This window comes from Sceloporus occidentalis, unplaced genomic scaffold, assembly GCF_023333645.1.
Source record: "Sceloporus occidentalis isolate IW3139 unplaced genomic scaffold, rSceOcc1.0.p SCAF_1, whole genome shotgun sequence".
NCBI lineage: Eukaryota > Metazoa > Chordata > Lepidosauria > Squamata > Phrynosomatidae > Sceloporus > Sceloporus occidentalis.
In genome coordinates, this window is record NW_028316981.1 from 319,765,816 (window position 1) to 319,784,175 (window position 18,360).

Genomic DNA, 18,360 nt, shown 5'->3' on the forward strand with positions numbered 1-18,360 from the left:
GTACATATCGAGGGCCCACTATACTATTTAAAATTTAGGTTTGTGTTCCTTTGACAGATCCTTTTTGTAGAGAAAATTCTCCTCGAAATTCGATACCAGAGGCCTATCCTTGCCAAGCCCTCTGTTCCCATTTCATGACTCCTTAATCAGCAATTCATTCACCTGGGAGACCCCTCAGCCTTCATACAGGTTGATGATAGTCTGCTATATGGAGCTGGGGTGATTTTTGAAGCCTCTAGAAATCAGACTTAATTCTGACCACATGCCCTGTTAACAGAGAGTGCATCCACGCTTCTGCATAGACTCACCAATGTCTGCAAATTAAAGGTTAATCCAGTGTCTCCCTTGCCTAACCATGAAAGTAGTCTTATTTTACATAGGTTCACAGATGTTCCAGTAAAGAACTGCACATTGTTTTGAACATTTCAAACCGGCTTTAGGACAGGCTTTGGGGTTGAGACTGCCATGGTTGCCTTGACCGATGATCTGCGTCTGAGCATTGACAGGGGGGTGTGACCCTGTTGGTGCTCTTAGACCTCTCAGCGGCTTTCGATACTATAGATCACGGCATCCTCTTAGACCGCCCGAGGGCACTGCTTTGCAGTGGTTCCGGTCCTTACTCTCGGGCAGGTCTCAGAGGGTGCTACTCGGGGACTGTAGCTCCAGTAAGAGGTACCTCACTTGTGGGGTTCCTCAGGGGGCTATTTTGTCCCCGATGTTATTTAACATCTATATGAAGCCGCTGGGTGAGATAATACGGAGTCATGATGCTGGGTGTTATCAGTACGCTGATGACACCCAAATCTATTTCTCCGTGTCTCGTTCGTCAGCCTCGAATTCTGATGGCATCTCTTCTCTCAATGAATGTCTTCAGGCAGTAATGGGCTGGATGAGGAAAAACAGATTGAAACTGAATCCAGACAAGACGGAGGTGCTCATGGTAGCGGCCCCGAAACCAAGAATTGGGTTGCAACCTCCAGCCCTGGATGGGGTCACACTCTCCTCCAGTGACTGTGTTCACAGTCTGGGGGTGCTCCTTGACTCGTCGTTCCTGATGACAAATCAGGTAAATGCGACGGTCAGGAGTGCCTGTTATCAGCTTCGGCTGATACGCCAGCTGCGCCCTTTTCTGGAAGTAAGGGATCTCGAGACGGTTGTGCACGCGCTGGTAACCTCACACCTTGACTTCTGTAATGTGCTCTACATGGGGCTACCCCTGTGCTTGACTCGGAAATTACAGCTGGTTCAAAACATGGCAGCCAGGCTTGTCTCAGGAACATCTAGGAGGGACCACATTACTCCGGTTTTGAGGTCCCTCCACTGGCTGCCTATCAGCTTCCGGGCCCAGTACAAGGTGTTGGTTATCACCTTTAAAGCCCTAACTGGCTTGGGTCCAAGCTATCTCAGGGACCGCCTCCTCCTGTATAATCCTCCCCACGCTCTCCGGTCCTCTGGGAAGAACTTACTGCAGCCTCTAAAATCTAGGCTTGCAGCGACCTCCCAGAGGGCATTCTCTTCTGTCGCCCCCAAACTCTGGAACGACTTGCCGGATGAGATCCGTCAGATAACATCATTAGACAGCTTTAAAAAAGCTGTCAAGACGGATCTCTTCCGGCAGGCCTTTCCAGATTAACCATCCCGGCCCAGGTTCCCTGATTCCCTCATTCCTCCCGTGGCCCCATCTTAGTGATGGTTGAGGATCAACAGAGGGATATCAGGGTTTTTAGTTATTAATTGTTGTTTTTATGCTTTGATATTGTGTTTTTCATATGTTATACTGTTTAATACTGTCTTAAGGGGGGGGGGAGGGATAAAGTGTTCTTAATTGTTGTATTTTATATTTTACTGTTGTCAACCGCCCGGATTGGTTTCCCATAGGGCGGTATACAAATAAATATTATTATTATTATTATTATTATTATTATTATTATATTAGTTGGAGGTCAGACATTAACATTCCTCTTTCAGAGCGGTAAGTCTTAATTGCTACACGTGAAATCACCTTCATTGCTATAACCAGTTGACAAGGTGATCAGTGATAGGCTGGAAGCTGCCATAGGTCCAGATTAGATCAGGTTCTATTCTGATTGATCACATCATCCACCATAATCCACCTTTTAGACATGTTCTCATCAACTGCTTCAGGTTTTCAGTGGCTGACCTGCTATAGTCCATCCAAGATGGCATTAAAAAAGAGACTAAGACCCAACATGGTTATAAGGCATATACCTCTGCAGCCATGGTCACTAATGCCTCCCAGTCATACATTTGCAGGGCGGCCACATGGAAGTCGCCTTTGACCTTCATAAGGCATTACAAACTGGACGTGTCTCAGTCCGCTGAGGCGTCATTTGGAAGGAGGGTCCTCCAACAGATTGTCTCGGGGGCCACTGTCTCCTAGCAGCACTTCCCTCCCAGTTCGAGAGGGCTTTTGTAAATCCCAGAATACAGGAGGTTAGGACCCTGTCTGCTGGGAAAACGAACGTTGGTACTTACCCGTGATACGATCATTTCCAGCAGACGAGGGTCCTAGCATCCTGCCCACCCGGGTGCTGCCTGATGCCTCCGACTCTGTCTGTTGGTGGACCTGCCTTGTTCTTCTTGTTGCTGGATTGGTTTTTCTGAGTTCTTGTTTGTTCTTGGACTAGTTTTTTCTAAGGTGTTCTAGTTAACCCTTAGCTGATGTTACTAAAGTTCAGTTCCTTGATTTACTTTACTAGTCGCTTGGCTTGTTATTGACTGAGGCTCAGAGGGGCTAGCTCCTCCCTATATAGGGGCCGGTCTTTTCTTTATTGTCCCTGCCTACAGGAGCGAATAGGAGGAGCTAAACCCAGAATACAGGATGCTAGGACCCTCGTCTGCTGGAAATGAACGTATCACGGGTAAGTACCAACGTTCGTTTCTTCACAGTGAGCTCTTGAGTGGTCTTTGTTTCATTCTTGGGGGCCAGAATATAAGAGGCCACTGACCACTTAGTAATTTCTTTGCTGCCTCCATTGCCTTGCCATATAGGCCTTAGCCTATTTCTGGTCGGATTCACTCTGAGTCTTCTGCCATTATCTCTCTAGTCTCCATCCCATTTGTTTTGTCACTGCCAGCTCCCTGGTGAGCCAGGGGGCATGTTTGGCTCCACTTCATGGGAGGGTATGCTTAGGAGCAATCGTGTCCACTGCCCTGGCCATTTGCCTATTCCAGAGATCTTCCAGGGCTTTGCCAAGATCACCTGCCAAGGCAACAGGAAACTCCCGAAGAGCCATCAGGAATCTGTCTGGATCCATAAGCCTCCTTGGGCGGACCATCTCAATCAGCCACCCAGCCTTACAGAGTCTAAACCTTACCAGGTAGTGACCAGTGAGTTCCAGTGAGTCTAAACCATACCAGGTAGTGACCAGCCCATGACAATGGAACTACAGAAGGTCCCTCCACTCCCAGACCACTATCTTCTTGCCCAGGTTCAGAGTGTGTCCAGCAGCATGGGTGGCCTCCGATAATAGTTAGGACAGCCCCCAAGGTTGTCATGACAGACATGAAGGCCAATTCAATTTTAGTCTGCATCAAGAGAAGTATCGTGTCTAGATTAAGGGAAACGGAGGCCAAGGCGGGACTCCATTGCCGCCTTCTTCACCATCGGCTCTCCAGCAACAGTGGTGGCGCAGAAGCAGTCAGGCCTGGGCGAGGCTCTCTTCCGCCCCTCCTTCCACCTGCCTGGTTGCCAGAGCGACGCAACTGAAGCGGAGGCCGAGGCGGGACTCCATTGCCGCCTTCTTCACCATCGGCTCTCCATCAACAGTGGTGGCGCAGAAGCAGTCAGGCCTGGGCGAGGCTCTTTTCTGCTCTTCCTTCCACTTGCCTAGTCTCAAGACCATTGAACTCTGTCCCCAGTTTTTGTCATTACTTAAAAAGTCACAATAGATCGATTGCAGACTATTTAGGGGACTACGAGACACTGGTTAGATGGAGGGTCTTGAGGTCAATCAAGATATATATCCATCATTGTATGTTTCAGGGGAGGGATTAGATGTCTTCAACAGAGCAGCAATTCAAGTTGTGCAGGGCAATGGAAGATATGGCATTAGCAGGGCAAAAGGTCATTACAGAAGAAGACGTGATAGATGTCTGATATCTATTCCGCCTTCCATTCGCCCTGCTACCCCAAAAGATCTGGAAAGCATGCCTAACCATTCGCCAAACCTTTCCCTGCTCTTATGTAATGCCAGGTCAGTGAAGAATAAGTCCCGTATCATCTATGACTTACTGATAGATCACAATGCTGACCTGGCATGTATCACAGAGACCTGGCTAGGAGCAGATGGCTCTGTAACCTGGGCTCAGGCCCTTCCGGCCGGGTACTCTGTCAATGAGCAGATAAGGGGAAGCGGGAAGGGGGGAGGCATAGCCATAATCCATAAAAACAATCTCACTTTAACCAGGATACCTATCCGTGCATTAAACCACATTGAATGCATTTACCTTCGCTTGAAGACCAGGGAGAGTTTGGGGATTCTGTTGGTCTATCGCCCACCCCGTAACGTAACAGACTCCCTAACTGAGCTGACACAACTAGTCTCAGAGCTGATGTTGGAATCGCCTAGGCTGTTAGTCCTGGGCGACCTCAACATCCCTCTCAAGGGTGATTTGACTAATCTTACTGGTGCGGCTCGGGAATTCATGGGTTTAATGACAAACATGGGCCTCTCCCAGATAGTCTCTGAGCCCACGCATTCTGCAGGTCATACTCTTGATGTGGTCTTCTGTACCGAACAGGCATATCCATGGGCAAAAACAACTAGTATCTCCGCATTATCATGGACGGATCATTTCCTGGTTAAGGTTGGTCTGGAGACTACTATTCCTCCCTCTAGGGGTGGAGGACCAATTAGAATGGTCCGCCCTCGAAGGCTGATGGAACCCATTAGGTTCCAAGAAGCCCTAAGGGGTTCTATGGTTGGCAGTGCCAGTGACTCTGTTGAAGTTCTGGTTAATTTATGGAATAACAACATCACCAGAGCTATAGACATGATCGCTCCCAAGCGTCCTTTCCAACCCAGTAAAAACCGTAACCCTTGGTACACTGAAGAGCTTAAACAAATGAAGCGGGTTGGACAACGACTAGAGAAGCGTTGGCTGAAATCTCAACTCATATCTGATAAGATACTTCATAGGACTTTTCTTAGGTCCTATCAAATGGCGATAGATGCAGCCAAAAAATCTTTCTACTCTGCATCTATCGCATCTGTGAAATCTCGTCCAGCTGAGCTGTTCAGGGTGGTAAGGAGTTTAACACAACTGCCTCCCACCCAGAACCCTCTATTAGAGTCAACCATAGCTTACTGTAATGCTTTTAATGATTATTTCACAGATAAAATCTCTTGGATAAGAGCTGATTTAGATGCCAACTTTAAGTCAGAAGTAATGAGAGAGGCATCCAACGCCTCCGCCATTACAGTTAGACTGGATCAATTTGAGTTGGTAAGTACTGAGGACGTGGACAAGCTCCTTAGTAGTCTGAAAAAAACGACTTGCCCTCTTGACCCTTGCCCATCCTGGCTGGCTGTCCAGGGGGGTGATATAGTCAAGCTGATGCTGAAAAATATAATCAATGCATCCTTCAGGGAGGGTACCCTGCCTTCTTGTCTTAAGGAGGCAGTGGTCAGACCACTCTTAAAAAAGCCCTCCCTGGACCCTCTGGATAGAAATAACTATAGGCCAGTCTCGTTGTTGCCATTCTTGAGCAAGGTGATTGAGAGGGCGGTCGCCAATCAACTACAGGCAGTCTTGGATGAAGCTGATTATCTGGACCCATTTCAAACCGGATTCAGGGCAGGATACGGAGTTGAGACGGCCTTGGTCGCCTTAGTCGATGATCTCCGTCTAGGCATCGACAGGGGAAGTGTGACCCTGCTGGTGCTCTTAGACCTCTCAGCGGCCTTCGATACCATCAACCATGGTATCCTTCTAGAACGCCTGAGAGAGTTAGGTATCGGAGGCACTGTTCTACAGTGGTTCCGGTCCTACCTCTCAGGCAGATTCCAGATGGTGGCGCTAGGAGACAGTTGCTCTTCTAAAAGAGAGATAAAATTTGGTGTACCCCAGGGCGCAATATTGTCTCCTATGCTGTTTAACATTTACATGAAGCCGCTGGGAAAAATCATCCGGAGACATGGAGCAGGATGTTATCAGTACGCTGATGACACCCAAATATATTTCTCTATGTCTCAAACTGATGCAGTGTCTATGGATGGCATCTCTCCTCTGAATGCCTGTCTTGGGGCGGTAATGGACTGGATGAGGGAAAACCGACTCAAGCTGAATCCAGGTAAGACGGAGGTACTTGCTATAGGAAACCCAAGCCCAGGTATGGAATTATGTCAGCCAGTTCTGGATGGGGTCACACTTCCCCTGAAAGACTCTGTCCGCAGCTTAGGGGTGCTCCTTGACTCGTCGCTTCAGCTGACAGCTCAGGTAGATGCGACAGTCAGGAGCACTTGTTATCAGCTTCGGCTGATACGCCAGCTGCGCCCCTTCCTGGAGCAGGGAGACCTTGAAACAGTTGTACATGCGCTGGTCACCTCTCGATTGGACTTCTGTAATGCGCTCTACATGGGGCTACCCTCGTGCCAAGTTCAGAAACTTCAACTTGTACAAAATATGGCAGCCAGGTTAATTAGAGATTCTCGTCGTACCGATCACATAACACCGGTTTTGAAATCCCTTCACTGGCTGCCAATTAGTTTCCGGCCAAGGTACAAGGTGTTGGTGATTACCTTCAAAGCCCTACATGGCTTGGGTCCAGAATACTTAAGGGATCGCCTCCTTCCATACTGTCCGTCCCGCACTCTAAGGTCCTCGAAGGGGAAGAATCTACTTCAGCCAATAAAATCTAGGCTAACTTCAGTCACCCAGAGGGCCTTTTCCATCGCAGCTCCGAAGCTATGGAATGACCTGCCGAAGGAGATCCGTGACATTTCTACTCTTACAGCCTTTTATTATTATTATTATTATTCTATGAAATCCTGAGCTGTTCCTGATAGAACAGCCTCTGCATGGATGGTAGAGTTCCCCAATACAGCAAGCCAAGTCGACTCCATCACCACCTCAGACACTAACTTAGCCAGCTCAGGCACAGCGTGGTGAGCGATATACCAACAGAACCCCTATTCTGTCCCAGCCAGCCATCTTTAGGTAAACACACTCATACCCAGTAGATCGTGGGGCAGGGCACCTGGTAAGAGAGATGACGTCACAAAAGACCACTGCCACTCCGCCTTCCCGCTCTTGTACAGAAGACCCAGGACCCAGATTAGCCCTTCCAGCTTCATCCAGCCAGGTCTCTGCCATACATGCCAGGTTGGTTGTGTTCTCATCCCGGATCAAAGACATTTTTCCGTTCACCGACCTGGCATTAAGCAGCAGAAGCAGCATTTTCAGCCCAGGGCAGGGGGCCTGTTGCCAAGGCTAATACCCTATGGCTCTCCCTTTTTCTATTGTAGTGGTTCCCAACCTATCTAATGCTGTAACCTCCTTGTGGCCAGAAGCCCTGTCCCTTCTTCTGGCCGGCAGCCTCCCTGATTGGTTGGGAAGTCGGGAAGGGGAGAAACTTCCAAGTGCCTACAAGCCTCAGTATCCTTTGCAGCCAGAGTCCATGTCCTTTCTTCCGACTGGCAGCCTCCCCAATTGGTTGGCCACCCTGGGGGAGGAGGAGGAGGTGGCGGCGGGGGGAAGAGCATGAACCATGTGATCCTTGGGAAAGGGTCATTCGACCCCCAAAGGGGTTGCGACCCACAGGTTGGGAACTGCTGTTCTAGGGTAATATGGCTGACTCCCCAGACTGTATCTCCCTCTCCCCATTATTGTAGTGATGGGTGTTCCCTGGGCTGCTTCCCCTCCTTGCAGCAGATATGGCTATTACCATCTGGCCTATTGTTTAGAGAACACAAACTAACCAATATACCTTGCACAGTGCGGCTCTCAAAAAGGGGTGACCCCCTTTGGTATCATCCCCTTTGGTGGCAACCCTAAAGCAGCAAGCACCCAGCCTTCATCCTCTTCCCAAGAGGAACAAGTTTCTGGCTGGGCACCTGGGGCCTGGTCCTGGCAGGAAGCAATCTCTGGGGCCAGCAGTCCTCCAGGTGAGATGGAGCATGCAGGTAGCAAGCAGAAAGTCTGCGCAGCAGGTCCACATTGTTGTGACATGTTTTGTACATAGTTCTTTACTTATAATAGTAAAGAAGAAAAGAAATTCCAACTCCAGCACAGCAAGGCTGGTATGGTGTGTGTAGCTGTGGTAAGAACAGAGGCTACCTGGTCTGGGTCTCAGGATAAAGTGGCTATTTTCTAATTGCCTTCATTGTAATTTGAACCATGAAGACTATAAGCACGAGAAATGAAAATGGCAGTCAGGGAAGGGACAGTGGTCACAAACATTTGGATCAGGCTTCCTTGCAAGGTGGCAAAGATAGCACTTTTTCATTTTTTTTCTGCATCATCATAAATTATTTATTTAAAGTATGTCTACCCTGCTCTTTAGAGACAATGGCTGTCTCTGGTAAAAATTGGGGGGGGGGGGGGCAGAAACAGGACAACCCTGAGGAGGAAGAAATATTGTGCAGACTCCAAACTCATGGACTAACAGTAATAAATTGAACACCAGAAAAGTTAACCGCTATCTCTTGTAAACCTGAGCCCTCAGCCCTGTTGCTGTGGGGGCTCTCCCCTCCTTTATTTGCCCCATCAAGGGAGGCTGCCTGGGCAGTAGCTTCTTCCAGGCACTGAGGAAACTGCTCTTTAGTTAGCAGTGACTGAAGACCATTTGTAACCATGGATAGATAGCTACATATGGCCTGTAGTGTAGCACCGATAATCACGGCATTTTGTTTTATTTATGTTTGAGACAGCCCCAACTTCAAGCTGGGGTTTACAAGCTTAGCCCTTTAAATCTCAGACAGGCTTTATAGTAACCTGGCTGCATGATAGAAGCTGGCTTGCTCCTCAACTCCCTTCCCACTTGCATAGGCAGCTGGGAAGGGCAGAGGGGCTGCTGTGGGACATGGCTCCCCATTTACCTGAGATATGTCTGGATCCTGAGAAAGGATCAACTCTGTTGGAAAGGAGAGGCCAAGGGCTGTCCTCAAGAGCTACATAGTTTGGAGCAGCCTAACACAATTGGGGGTGTAGGGAACTCTCTCCCCATCCTTCCCACAAGTGTATGGGAACCTGCAAGCTATCTACAAAAATTAACATTTCCCAGATTGAGAACTGCTTTTTTCAAAGCCAGATTTAACATCCTCCCATCTACACTACTGCAAGGCTGATTTAATAATATTCCCATAACTGAGCGCACTTGCCCTTGCGGTGAATCTCACATGTTCTACTACGCTGTAAATTCTATGAGGATATCAGGTCAATATATATTACACCTTTAAAAGAAAAATGGTTGGGGTATTCAGATAACCGTTATGTGGAATACCTACTTGAGGACTCAAACCCTCATATTACGTATCGAGTGGCTAAATTTTGTGTTGCTGCAATGAAAATAAGACAAATCCAGATAAATAATACCTCTCTATCTTAAATGCATTTGTATTTTATTTTAATATTATTACTTTAAAGTTTTAAAGAATAATTGTTAGGGGAAATACAAACTTTTTACCTAGTCTAATTTATTTTAATTTTATAGTACTCTATTGTACTGAATCATTTCGAAATCCATTGTCATACGTTCGTACTGGGCTTTGAAACCTTTTAAATTTTTGTATAAATAATGTAATTATGAAATCCATAAAGTCACTCCATTTTATTTTATTTTATTTTGTTGTGTATCACTTTGTATTATGTTTTATATATATATTTTTAATTTTGCTGGTCATTGACCGAATAAACATATTCATTCATTCCCACAAGTGTCCACCCCCCTTTTTTTTTTGAGGAGGGAATGCAGGAGGATTCGTATCCATGTGCTCTCTCAGAAAATCACAGTTAGAAGAGATCCCCAAAAGGGCCATCCAGTCCAACCCCATTCTGCCATGCAAGAACTCTCAATCAAAGCGTATCTAACAGATGGCCCTGCAGCCTCTATTTAAAAGTGGGTGGCAGAGGCCATGCTCTCTCTGGTGAAGACATGAAGCCATTTTTGCTTTTTGTGGGATGCTCTGTGGCAGCCAAAAAGACTATTTTAGAGTTGGAAGCTTCAGCCCCTGCTGGGCCCTGTCTAGCTTCTTTTAAAGCCATGCAGCCAAGATATCCACTGTGCATGCCAGAGGAGGAGTCATTTTCCTCCTTTCACACTCCTTATAAGAATCAAAAGGGAATGCGCAGGAGCCCTGGCTACACTAACATGTGTTTCTCAGGCTGCAATAGGATCTTACCTTGTCTAGATAGTTACTTTTTAAATAAGAATGCCTGCTGATGGGCTTGCCATTCAACTGGTCCCTGGCTTGGTAGACCTATTGTGACAAGGTCTGTCAGGCATAGGATGAATTGGGGACGCTCCTAGCAGGACGTGTCTCTTCGAGCCAGTGAAGTTTTTCCTTTTGCCGAAAGCGGTTTAAGAGTTTTCTTGGCCTCCTCTCTCCTGCCTTTCCCCCCTTCCTTGGTGGTGGCTGTGGCAGAGGACCCCAAGAGCATGGTAAAGGATCATCCTTAGCTCAGGCTTCCTTTGCTCAGGGTCTGCCAGCTCAACAGAGGGAGACCCAGTAGGAGGTGTTTGCTGTTGCTCTGCAACTTCTTCACTACAGCCACTCCAGTCCCTTAGCTGATGTTAATAAAGTTCAATTCCTTGATTTTACTTTACTACTCACTTGGCTTGTTATTGGCTGAGGCCCAGGGGGGCTAGCTCCTCCCTATATGTGGGCCAGTCTTTGTTTTATTGTCCCTGCCTACAGGAGCAAATTGGGAGGAGGTAGACCAGAATACAGGATGTTAGGACCCTCATCTGCTGGAAATGAACGTATCACAGGTAAGTACCAATGTTCGTAATACATCAAAAAAATTATATTTATTTGTCTCCCACTCCCCCCCCCCCCCCCCGGTTCCCAATTGCAGAACTCACATATTGGACATCAGCCTTCCCATCAAAGGACCCACACAGGGGAGAAGCTATATAAATGCATGGAATGTGGAAAGAGCTTCAGTCAGAATGGAGATTTAAACTCACATCAAAGGACCCACACTGGGGAGAAGCCATATAAATGCATGGAATGCGGAAAGAGCTTCAGTCAGAGTGGAAATCTAAACTCACATCTAAGGACCCACACAGGGGAGAAGCCCTATCAATGCATGGAATGTGGACAGAGCTTCAGTCAGAATGGAGATCTAAATTCACATCAAAGGACCCACACTGGGGAGAAGCCATATAAATGCATGGAATGCGGAAAGAGCTTCAATCAGAGTGGAAGTCTAAACTCCCATCAAAGAACCCACACAGGAGAGAAGCCATATAAATGCATGGAATGTGGACAGAGCTTCAGTAGGAGTGATAGCCTAAACTCACATGAAAGGACCCACACGGCGGAGAAGCCATACAAATGCATGGAATGTGGAAAGAGCTTCAGTGAGAGCAGAAGTCTAAACAGACATGAAAGGACCCATACGGGGGAGAAGCCATATAAATGCATGGAATGTGGAAAGAGCTTCAGTCAGAGTGCACATCTCAATTCACATCAAAGGACCCACACGGGGGAGAAGCCCTATAAATGCATGGAATGTGGAAAGAGCTTCAGTGAGAGTGGACCTCTAAACAGACATCAAAAGACCCACACAGGGGAGAAGCCATATCAATGCATGGAATGTGGAAAAAGCTTCAGTCACAGTGGAAGGCTTAACGCACATCATAGGACCCACACAGGGGAGAAGCCATATAAATTCATGGAATGTGGAAAGAGCTTCAATGAGAGTGGAAGTCGAAACTCACATTAAGGGACCCACACAGAGGAAAAGCCCTTTAAATGCATAGAATGTGGAAAGAACCTTAGTCATAGTGGAAATCTATTTCTCTTGCCTATAAAATAAGTCATATTTTCTTCTTGGCTTTACTTCGCAAACGAAGATTCAGGAAGGATTCATCCATGCTTTCTACAAGCGCATTGATGATGTTGGATGTATCCTTTGAGCCTGTGCATTGGATTTTTTCTGGTGGAGCACAGTGTGCACAAAACTGGCCTCACCCTTTAAACCAGAGGTTCATCTGCTGAGGCCTTGACAAGCATGGATGTTGGCAGCGAGGTCCTCGGGTCGTAGGTTTGATTAGAGTTTCCTTCTCTTAGATGGTTGACCTTACAGGGTTAGATGAGCACAATTTGCCCTGGTTTGGGATTAGAGTTTTCCTTCTCCTAGGATGGTTGCCATAATGCTAGAGAGCCCATCCTGCCCTTTGGCACTCTTGGTCAGACCCTTTGGTTGTGACTTGTCTGGCATGGGAGGCCCTGCCAGTGGCTATTATACCACCGCCAGCATAACTCACAACTTCATTAGGGTACACAAGCCTCTCCCCCACACAGTCAGAGCATAGCTGGAGGGGAATAGGAGGCCAGAGGATGAGAGTTAAGGAGGGAGGAGACTCTTTCTTCAGGCTATCCCTGATGGAGCTGGGCATGCCTGATCACTCCCTTTCAGGCCAGAAGATGACAGTTAAGGCGGGAGGAGCCACTTCCTTCAAGCTAGCCCTGATGGAGCTGGGCCTGCCTGGTCAACTCCCTCAGGCCAGAAAATGAGTTATGGAGGGAGGAGTCTCTTCCTTCAGGCTAGCCCTGATGGTGCTGGGCCTGCCTGGTCAACTTCCTCGCAGGCCAGAAAATGACAGTTAAGGAGGAAGGAGCCTCTTTCTTCAGACTATCCCTGATGGAGCTGGGTCTGCTTGGTCACTCCCTCTCAGGCTGGAATATGACAGTTAAGGAGGGAGGAGCCTCTTCCTTCAGGCTATCCCTGGTGGAGCTGGGTCTGCCTGATCCTCTCAGGCCAGAAGATGACAGTTAAGGGGGGAGGAGTCTCTTCCTTCAGGCTATCCTTGATGGAGCTGGGCCTGCCTGGTTAACTCCCCCTCAGGCTGGAAGATGACAGATAAGGAGGGAGGAGTCTCTTCCTTCAGGCTATCCCTGGTGGGGTTGGGTCTGCCTGATCACTCCCTCTCAGGTCGGAAGATGACAGTTAAGGAGGGAGGAGCCTCTTTCTTCAGGCTAGCCCTGATGGAGCTGGGTCTGCCTGATCACTCCCTCTCAGGCCGGAAGTCATATTTATGGGATTAACAAATTAAGATAGAAGCTATAATGTTATGTAAAGTAGGTTTTTGGGATAAAACATTAACTAGAATGTAGATACTTTTCTAAAATAAAACAAACAAGCTTCATTTATATACCGCTTCATACTGCCTAAGCAGTGTCTAAGTGGTTTACAACTGTAAGCTAATTAACAGCTAATAAAGAGACTAACAGAGAGGTACAGAAATGAATAAAAAAGGGTAAGCAACATTTTATCTTCATTTTTGTTAATTTTTCTTACCTCTTGTTAAAACAATGATATATGTGGGAAATAGGTACAAGAATCATAGAATCATAGAATCATAGAGTTGGAAGAGACCACTAGGGCCATCCAGTCCAACCCCCTGCCATGCAGGAAATCCAATTCAAAGCATCCCCGACAGATGGCCATCCAGCCTCTGTTTAAAGACCTCCAAGGAAGGAGACTCTATCACCTTCCGAGGAAGTGCATTCCACTGCCGAACAGCCCTTACTGTCAGGAAGTTCCTCCTAATGTTCAGGTGGAATCTCTTTTCCTGTAGCTTGCATCCATTGTTCCGGGTCCTGTTCTCTGGAGCAGCAGAGAACAAGCTTGCTCCCTCTTCAATATGACATCCTTTCAAATATTTAAACAGGGCTATCATATCACCTCTTAACCTTCTTTTCTCCAGGCTAAACATCCCCAGCTCCCTGAGTCGTTCCTCATAGGGCATGGTTTCCAGACCCTTCACCATTTTTGTCGCCCTCCTTTGGACACGCTCCAGTTTCTCAATGTCTTTTCTGAATTGTGGCGCCCAGAACTGGACACAATATTCTAGGTGGGGCCTGACCAGAGCAGAATACAGTGGCACTATTACTTCTCTTGATCTAGACACTATACTTCTATTGATGCAGCCTAAAATAGCATTGGCCTTTTTAGCTGCCGCATCACACTGTTCACTCATGTTCAACTTGTGGTCTACTTGGACTCCTAGATCCCTTTCACACGTAGTTTCATTCAGCCAGGTGTCACCCATCCTATATCTGTGCATTTTATTTTTCCGCCCTAAGTGCAATACCTTACATTTCTCTGTGTTGAATTTCATTTTGTTAGCTTTGGCCCAGCTTTCTAGTCTATTCAGGTCATTTTGAATCTTGATCCTGTCCTCTGGGGTATTAGCTATTCCTCCTAATTTGGTGTCATCTGCAAATTTGATAAGTATGCTCCCAATTCTGTCATCCAGGTCATTGATAAAGATGTTGAATAGCCCTGGGCCCAGGACAGAGCCCTGTGGGACCCCACTGGTCACTTCTCTCCAGGATGAAAAGGAGCCATTGTTGAGCACCCTTTGGGTTCGGCCGGTCAACCAATTACAGATCCATTTAACAGTTCCTTTGTCTAGCCCACATTTTACAAGCTTGTTTGCAAGAATGTCATGGGAAACCTTGTCAAAGGCCTTACTGAAATCAAGATATACTATATCCACAGCATTCCCTTCATCTACCAAGCTGGTAATTTTATCAAAGAAATAGATTAGGTTTGTCTGGCATGACTTGTTTCTCTGAAACCCATGTTGACTTTTTGTGATTATGGCATTGCCTTCTAGATGTTCACAGACTCTCTGTTTAATGATCTGCTCCAGAATCTTTCCTGGTATTGATGTCAGACTAACTGGACGATAATTGTTGGGATCCTCTTTCTTCCCCTTTTTGAAGATGGGGACAACGTTTGCCCTCCTCCAGTCAGCTGGGATCTCTCCTGTTCTCCAGGAGTTTTCAAAGATTATTGCCAATGGCTCCGATATTACATTTGCCAGTTCTTTTAATACCCTTGGATGGAGTTCATCTGGTCCCGGAGACTTAAATTCATTTAGATTAATAAGGTGTTCCTCTACTATCTCTTTACTTATTCTGTGCTGAAATTCCCCTATTCTGTCCTCTGCTCCATTATCCTCAGGTTGAGCCCCTTTTCCTTTTCTGAGAAGACTGAGGCAAAGAAGGTGTTGAGTAATTCTGCCATTTCTCTATCTCCTGTTAGCATTTTGCAATCTTCTCCACGCAGTGGCCCTACTTTTCCTTCTTCTTCCTCTTGCTGCGGACATATCAAAAAAAGCCCTTTTTATTGTTCTTAACCTCTCTAGCAAGCCTGAGTTCATTCTGCGCTTTAGCTTTTCTGACTTTACCCTACAAATGCCTGCTATTTCTTTGAATTCCTTTTTCGTGATTTCCCCCTTTTTCCATTTCTTATACATCTTCCGCTTCAAACTCATCTCCGTTGAAAGTTCCTTAGTCATCCATCCTGGTTTCTTGAGACACCTCCCATTTTTCTTTCTCTCTGGAACTGTTTGAAATTGTGCCTTCAGTATCTCCCTTTTGAGAAAGTCCCATCCGTCCTGAACTCCTTTATCTTTTAGTATTTCTGACCATGGAATCGCCCTCAATACTTCTCTAAGTTTACTGAAATTCGCTCTCCTAAAGTCTAGGATGCGTGTCTGACTCTGCCTGGCTTCTCCTTTCCACTGTATTACAAACTCCAGGAGAACATGGTCACTTCCACCTAAGGATCCCACCACTTGCACCCCATTAACCAAGTCATCCTTGTTGGTTAGGATCAGATCTAAAATAGCTGACCCCCTTGTTGCCTCTTCCACCTTTTGGACCATGAAATTGTCTTCCAGGCAAGTGAGGAATTTGCTAGACCTTGAGGATTTTGCTGAGTTTGACTTACAGCAAATATCAGGGTAGTTGAAGTCGCCCATCACTACTACATCTCTCCTTTCTGAGTGTGTGGTCATCTGTTCTAGAAAGGCATCATCCAATTCCTCAGTCTGACTTGGGGGTCTGTAGTAGACTCCCACCGTAACATCCTTGTTGTTTCCCTCCCCTTTGATTCTTATCCAGATGCTCTCCACCTGGCTTCCATGATTGATGTCCTGGATCTCTTCACAGGTGTAAATATCTCAGACATATAGTGCTATTCCTCCTCCTTTCCTGTTCGGCCTATTTCTCTTAAAGAGGTTATACCCCTCTATTTCCACATTCCAATCATGAGACTCATCCCACCAGGTTTCAGTGATGCCTATTATATCATATTTGCTTTGTTGTACTAGGAGTTCGAGTTCATCCTGCTTATTTCCCATGCTCTGTGCATTAGTGTAGAGACATCGCAGACCATGGTTCCCTTTTACTTGCTGCCTGTGCAAGTTTTTTTGCCTCCCACTGCTGGGTCCTTGCACTGTTTGCCTTGTTTCCTCTGTGTCAGTTTGACTATTTTCGCCATCCCTTTCGCCTTCCTTAATATTGTCTCCCTTCCCCTCAGAACTCAGTTTAAAGCTCTCCTGATCAAGTTCTTGAGACTGTTGGCAAAAACATTTCTTCCAACTGGCGTGAGATGCAACCCGTCCGTTGCAAGAAGTCCCTCCTCATGGAACCGCAGCCCATGATCGAAGAATCCAAATCCTTCTCGGCGGCACCATCTGCGAAGCCAGTTGTTCACATCTGCTATTTTCCTCTCCCTTCCTGGACCATGCCTTTCAACTGGCAGAAGAGACGAGATGACAACCTGTACATCCATTCCTTTCAGCTTCCTACCAAGCGCCTCGTAATCCCTTTTGATGTTCTGAATGCTGTGTCTTGCAGTATCATTAGTTCCCACGTGGACCAAAAGGAAGGGGTATTGGTCAGTAGGCTTGACCAGTCTTGTCAGCCTCTCTGTCACGTCACGGGTCTTTGCACCTGGAAGACAACACACCTCTCGAGACATCTTGTCAGGCCTACAAATCACTGCTTCTGTACCCCTCAGCAAGGAGTCCCCCACTACGACCACACGCCTCCTCCGAGGCTTAGCAGCGACTGTTCCCTCGGGTGGGACTCTCAGGCTCCCCTGCTCCGTCCCTGAAGTCTGTCCATGCTGCTCTTCTTCATCCTCCTTGATAAGGGAAAGAGCTTGGAATCGATTCTCTAGCTGCAAGCTCCCCGAACAATTCCTTCTTGGTTTACTTCTCTTTGTGACATTCCTCCAGCTGTCTGCCTCCTCTGTTTGGCAAGTGACCTCTTCCACCCTAGCATTTTCCTCTGCGTGGTACTCATCCAAGATGGTTAGTTCTATTGTGTCCAGGAAATCCTCTTGTTCCCTAATCTGCTGAAGTGTAGCTACTCTGGACTCCAGCTGCTGCACTTTCTCCTCCAAGAGTGCTACCAACTTGCACTTGGTGCATGTGAAGTTCTCCACTTCTGTAGGCAAGAAGAGAAACATCCCACAAGAGTTGCATGTGACTGCAGCAGATCCCTCGTTGTCCATACTGCAAAGTCTTTAGTAATGAGTATAACAGTCAATCTACTGGGAATACTTCTTTAAAGGAATGTACTGGCTGCTATCTTACACTTAAAGGGAAGGTTCTGTTTCAATATCCGATTCTAACCTGGTGCCACTTGAGCAGAGTTGTTCAGTTAAAGAAAACTAAAATTCTAACGGCGCGCGGCTCTGGAAGTTGGTATATAAAGCTAGTCTGCTAGCTCCGCCCCCTTGTGACTCACAGATGTGACTCACAGAAGTTCCTCCCCTTCAGCAACGAGCACACGGTCTCAAGCACACGGTCTCAAAATGGCTGCCAAGCAGCTCCTCTCCCTCTCCTCTCTCCGGCCGGACTGCTCTGGAAGGCTCTGGAAGTTGGCATATAAAGCTAGTCTGCTAGCTCCGCCCCCTTGTGACTCACAGATGTGACTCACAGAAGCTCCTCCCCTTCAGCAACGAGCACACGGTCTCAAGCACACGGTCTCAAAATGGCTGCCAAGCAGCTCCTCTCCTTCTCCTCTCTCTGGCCGGACTGTTCTGGAAGGCTCTGGAAGTTGGTATATAAAGCTAGTCTGCTAGCTCCGCCCCCTTGTGACTCACAGATGTGACTCACAGAAGCTCCTCCCCTTCAGCAATGAGCACACGGTCTCAAGCACACGGTCTCAAAATGGCTGCCATGCAGCTCCTCTCCCTCTCCTCTCTCCGGCCGGACTGCTCTGGAAGGCTCTGGAAGTTGGCATATAAAGCTAGTCTGCTAGCTCCGCCCCCTTGTGACTCACAGATGTGACTCACAGAAGCTCCTCCCCTTCAGCAACGAGCACACGGTCTCAAGCACACGGTCTCAAAATGGCTGCCAAA

At 47.2% G+C, this 18,360-nt stretch overlaps 2 pseudogenes across 1 annotated transcript; one reads left to right on the forward strand and one right to left on the reverse strand.

Moving 5' to 3' along the window:
• The window catches only part of LOC149324290 (uncharacterized), a 380,857-nt pseudogene that overhangs the window by 38,708 nt on the left and 323,789 nt on the right, over positions 1-18,360 (reverse strand).
• LOC149324291 (uncharacterized) lies at positions 8,052-12,792 on the forward strand (annotated as a pseudogene). Its single transcript, XR_016277994.1, has 2 exons — positions 8,052-8,129; positions 11,041-12,792. The product of XR_016277994.1 is annotated as an uncharacterized LOC149324291 (transcript).